The 5,900-nt window shown below is 39.8% G+C and overlaps 1 long non-coding RNA gene across 1 annotated transcript; it reads left to right on the top strand.

The window, feature by feature from the left end:
• Window positions 1-763: 763 nt before the first annotated feature.
• On the top strand, window positions 764-3,254 carry LOC125439904. The gene is made up of 3 exons (XR_007245607.1): window positions 764-776; window positions 2,190-2,193; window positions 3,152-3,254. It is a non-coding gene; the product is annotated as an uncharacterized LOC125439904 (long non-coding RNA).
• Window positions 3,255-5,900: the final 2,646 nt, after the last annotated feature.

The following is a 5,900-nucleotide window of genomic DNA, read 5'->3' as shown; positions in this document are numbered from 1 at the left end:
TGGGACGGGGCAGGGGGAAGAGGCGGCTCCGTGCGGAGCCGCCTGCCGTTTGCCAGCCTCTGCTGAGGCCGCCCGCATGCGTGCATGCGAACGGCCTTCGCCTCCACGCCGGCGGAATTCTCACCGGCGTGGAGGCGACAGGGAGGCCGTGCGGAAACGGCCTTTGAGTAAGAGATTAGTAATGAAATCCATTCTTATATCTATTGGAATATTTAACTTAACTAAAAGCGTCTGTGAGGGAGACAGTTTGAAATAGGGTTAAGTAGAGAGAAGACAGGTAACTGTTGCATTTCAGACCAAACTGCGTCAATCTTCTACATTTCTCATTCTTGTACCAAAAAAATTATGATTGTATGCACACCACCAAAAAAGATGAACCCTCCCACTCTCCTTAAGTCTTTCCTAACTGTCCTCACCTGATTGATTGTGTCAATCTTCTTCCAGTCCAGTTCAAGTTCCAGAAGCAACTGGCTTAGGGTTAAATGTTGAAATCAACTGAGTTTAATAACATAAAGTGGGGAAAAGTTCAGCTTTCCTTCCCCACATGTCTCCCTTTTGTTTCAAAAGAAACCATACTCACATCTGCTTGAAGGTCCTGGAAGGCCACATTAATAGTCTCCCTTTCATGTCTTCCTGTGTTCCCTCTCCTAATTAAAATCTCAATTGTTTATCAAAAAGGGATTCCCCTGCCATCTGACTGAATTTTAATAGGCTGGGGATCCCTTGGATAAGTGGCATTGTCTGAGAAATTCATCCCAATCCCATGTGGAAAATAAGTTCTAGCAAGTAATGTGTTTCCCACTGAAATCAATGGAACAAAACAGCAATCAGAGTTACCTTTTATATGTTTTTCATTTTTAAATATTCTGATGACTGCTATAAAAAATCCTGTTCTAGCTTTTTATATCTTTGCTTGCAATGCCCATCATCCCCTCCAACAACTTTCCTCTTACAGTTCCCTACACTCAAATAAAATACAGAAGAATGTGATTTTTCTTCTACCAGTCTGATAAATTTACTAAAATGAGACTATGATGTGAATCATTCCATAGCAGTCACACTCTAAAGGAGCAGTAGATAGTTGGATACATAAGGGAAGTCTCTGATGTGTGTGTGTGTATATGTGTGTGTGTGTGTGTGTGTGTGTGTGTGCGTGTGTATACACATGATTATATATATATAATCTCAGCCTTTGCTCAATTTGGCTTTAAAATCAGTCTACAAAATGTATGTTTAAATGACTGACCTTATCCCAGAACATATGAAGGCAATGAATTCTCAGTTCATGGACATTTCACCTATCTTTTAATTAATTCAGATAGCCTATAAAACAGAAACTTACAGTAGCAAAGGAAAAGAACAACATGCCATTCTTACACACAAGAGAGGGCTCCCAGAAGTACTATCAAATGTATAATACAGCAATAAAAGATGGAGTTTCTCTCGAGGCATTATCACTCTTTTATGTCCATGGATGAAATCTTAAATACATTTTTTTGGAACTTGAATAACATGGTTCTTACTTCTAAGTGATATGCTTAGGCTTGTTTACTATTCTCCTTTGCCATAAGATGAACTATAGCATCTATAAAATCCTACGAGATAGTAATTTCATGAGGATGATTGTTCAGGTCAAAAGGTAGAGAGAGAAAGACATAAAGCCAAGATTTGCTCTTGACCTAATAATTTGTAGATCCAAACAAGTGAAGCAAACTGCTGGGTCATCAACTTTGTAAAGAAAATAAACAGTCAATATTTGGGCTAAGTGTGGGCCCATTGGGCGAGGGGGTGCAACGCCCTGGGTGGACCTGCAGCAAAGGCATTGTTGGGCAGTGGAGTGGGTATGGCAGGGATATTCCGGGGGTGTTCCAAAGTGGGGTGGAGGTGGGTGGCGCTGCAGTGGGAGCGCAGGGCCCATGTGCGTCCCAGGCTCAGTTTCCCCTTGCTCCACCTCTGGCAATTATACCAGAATTAAGAGACACTTTTCCTCCTTCCTATACAATTGTACCTGTGCATATAGTTCTATGAACCCTATTCAAATGTGACAGCATAAATAATTGTTCCCAGAGATGTAACTAAGGTAGCATTTGACAGCCAAGAAAGCATCATGGCTGCTACCTACAGCTGTCCAACTGATAACACGATCTGCAAAAGTTCTTGCATTTTTTTCCAAAACAAAAATCATTGAGTAATGTATTAAGAAGTGACACAGAGGTTTATACAGCAATATTTACATTTGTAGATATATCTGGAAAATGCAGCCAGAGATACAAGAATTTTTTACATCTGTTTCAGCTGCAAAACTTGTACGGGTGTCAATTACATGTTGATGGCACCCAAAACATTTTGTCAAAAATAATTACAAGGAAGAATAGGATACTGGAGAAGGGGGTGACTATAGATCCCATGATGAGACAATGTTAAAATTGGCACAAAGTATAAAAATACAACAATTAAAAGTGAATAGGAAGAAAAAACTTTCATTCAAAATAATTCATGACTTAATTATGAAGTCATCATTTTATTTGTCATGCTAATACAGGAATTTATATACACATATACAGCATTGCACTGTTTTTCCTCAAGAAGATATCTTCTGTGATTAAAACCAGCTGCTGAGGTGGAACGTAACAAGATATTTGAATTGTTTAAAAAGATATGTGATGATAGGATAATCCCACCCACATACATTGTTTTGGTATTAAGTATGTCAGTTTTGGTTTGGGGTGTAGCCAAAGAAACATGCCACTAATTTTTCCCAAGAATTCCAAGGTTATTTCAATAATTCTTTCCAAGCATCCATAAGAATCCTTTGAGCAGCTGACTCAAGTAATACAAAGGTGAATATTTTGTGGCGTTTTTAAATGTCTACAGCCTTTGTCCTCATATCGATCCTGATGTTCCTGGTGGAAGTGAAGGGAAGAGTAATGATATATGCAATGATTTTCCCCTCTGCCCACAAATGCCCTGAGGAAACTTTTCCCTTCAAAATCCTTAACTGTCACTTTCATGGCTTACTGAGCAGCCACCCCGATTTCGATAATGTGGTAGTGTAAATATGTTTTCCCCACCTTTTATAATAAACCCCCAGAAAAGGAGATAATCGTCTGCTCAGTATGGACAGAGGACTATGATATGTTTTAAAAAACAGATACCAAAACCTTTTTCTTTGCTATCGAAACATACAATTAAGGCACCAGAGGCTTGGGTTCTTTAAAAGATGAACAAATAAAAATAAGTGTTTATTTATAAGATCAATGGGTTGGCAAGGTAAAAATATAAATGGAAGCTTGAAACAGGTAAGTTATGGAGTTAATACAAGTGAAGTTGATGCTGTAGCTCACAGCTGTGTTTGACATAAATTGGTTCATTCACTTGAGATCATCTTGGGCCAGACCTTCTGTCCACCAGTAGCACTTCCATCTTGTATGAGTTAAGTTTCAGTTTATTATTACCTCCACTGCAAAACTGCATCCAGGCACTGGTCCAGGGTTTCTACAGTCTTCCTGGGAATCAATAAAAGTGTAAGATAGAGCTGACTATCATCTGTGCATTAGTGACAACCTACACCAAATCTTTAGACCTCATCCAGCAGTTTCATGTAAATGTTATAGAACATAGAAGACAAGATGAAACTTCATGGGACTCCCTGCATTGCCAAAGACTGAGGGGCTGATCAGCAGTCCCCTCAGCAATACTTTCTGAAGCCCACCCTCCAGGTACTTGATAGTATAGACTTGATAGTAGGGCTCTTGATAGTACAGGCACATATAAAATACAATTATTTGCATCTCTAAATATTATACTACATTATGTTTTTAGAAGTCCTTTGAGACACCATCCATCATTTTAAAATCTATTGCAATAAATGGGCTTTAAAGGACAGCATTGAGAGAGTAACTGTTTCTGTAATGGTGCAAACAGTTATACCTTCTAAGCCCAATGGATTTGAAATGATATAACTCTGCTTAGGATTGCACTGCAGGGCCAAAACTCAAAAGGCTTGACCCAAGTTGTAGCCAGTCTGTCCCCTTGACTGGAAGAGACTTGCCGCACACACAGTAAGAAACGTCCTTATTTTTTAAATTTCTAGGTAGGGGCTCCTGAATAAGACTAGGAATGGTCCTGGAATATTGTTAGAGCTGCCCATCGAAACAGAAAATTGCCAGCATCATATCAAACCTGAACTTCCAGTATTTAAACTATTTGATTGAAAATCACTGTTGGCTGTTGTTACCTTTGGATGCAGCTTGGCATATTGATATGGTGGAAACTTTTGCATGGGAAAATAGATCGAAACCAGTTCAATTTCATATCATACATCTATAATTATTGCATTAGTATTAATCCTCCATGATGCCATTCTATCAATAAAAATTGCTAAGGTTGACCTTTCAGTTACAAGCAATCAATCAGAGCATTTGCTGGCTAGTGCTCTTAGGTGATGGTCATTTGGAGATTAGGTTACTCCAGGTAGTGCGGTGCTTGGAGCACCCAGTCTTCAAAAAAAGAAGAGTTGGTTCCCTGCCCCATTCTTGGAAAACTAGAATGCTCTGTTTTCATGTTAGGTGGATGTGAGAAGGGTTAATCCTTTGTCCTACCAAAAGACTTCCAGATCCCAGTTTTGTTGGTAATTCTCTCTGGTAAGAGATACCTTTGCACTACAAAAGAGCGCACTGAGGCAAAACATAGCAAAGCTTACCCATGCATGTGTGGGCTGACAAAGAAAGACTCTCATAGCCAATTCATGGTTTCTACCTAATAAGAAGAGTCTTTATTAGTGAACTCCATTCTGGATAGAAAAGTGGAGAGACAAGTTCTCTATTCTAATCTATCTGGCTGGATGGTGAGGGATTCTGTCTGCATCTCTCTACACACATGGTACAAGATGGAGATTGTGTGCAAGAATGGGGGAAAGTAGAGGGAAAGCAGGAAGGAAGGAAGTTCCATGAGAGCAGCAATCCACACATCAAAGGGACAATGTCAGAGTAGTAGGTGCCCAGAGTCTTAACCCCCTCTAGCTATCTGACTCACTGATCAGATCCCCTTTGTCACTGAGGCAGGAGACAGCATAAAGTCCTTCACTTCCAATAGGTTTGAGAAATGCCCCTGTGGCTAGCAGGTTAGTTTCCTCCTCTCCCTAAGAGCAACCAACAGGAGCTGATGGAATGTTAAAGAAACATTTGGAACATGGCAGTTGAGAGAGCAGTTGGGTCAGAGTTGAGAGAGGGTCTGGTTGAGTGAAGCTGTGGCAAAGAACTGCTTTAAGCGGAATTTTTAACAAGTTAGTTTGTAACAAAAGATCACAAATGCTGGAATAGGGAAACAGTTAAAGAATTCAATAGAAAAGGATTTTGTACCTCTCCCTGTCTTTCTTCAGTGTTATAGTCAAACTATAAATTATAGTTAACTTCCTGTTTGTTTCAAGGAAAACAAACTCTCAGGGAAATATCGTGCGCGCGCGCGCACACACACACACACACACACACACCAATAGCCCTGTGCAGTGTTTGAGTGAAGGGAAATTGTTAAAGGAAAGTGGCTACCCTATATTCTGAATTCTCTGTAAGTGAGAAAGAGGACTTGAGAGGTAAAATGTATATATTTTAAAGGATGCAAGAAGGGTAGTGATATGTGATGGTCTGACCTACTTATAACCCTGGATGTGAAAAAAGAGGTTGTGAAAGGTGATAAGCACTCTGTGTGAGTGAGAAAAGGGCAACACAGTCCCCTTACATAAATATTTAGAGCAGTGATTTCAACATGAATTCCAGGAAATCCTTGGACTCTTTGAACAGTTATCAGGACATTTGCTGACTGAAAAGCTGTTTGTGGACCACTATCAAGCTTTCCCTGCCATGCATAGATACTAGGAGTGACTCTAGGTCATGTATTCTACA

The sequence above is a fragment of the Sphaerodactylus townsendi genome, linkage group LG10 (assembly GCF_021028975.2).
Source record: "Sphaerodactylus townsendi isolate TG3544 linkage group LG10, MPM_Stown_v2.3, whole genome shotgun sequence".
NCBI classification, from domain to species: domain Eukaryota; kingdom Metazoa; phylum Chordata; class Lepidosauria; order Squamata; family Sphaerodactylidae; genus Sphaerodactylus; species Sphaerodactylus townsendi.
This window is presented reverse-complemented; position numbering and strand designations above follow the sequence as displayed.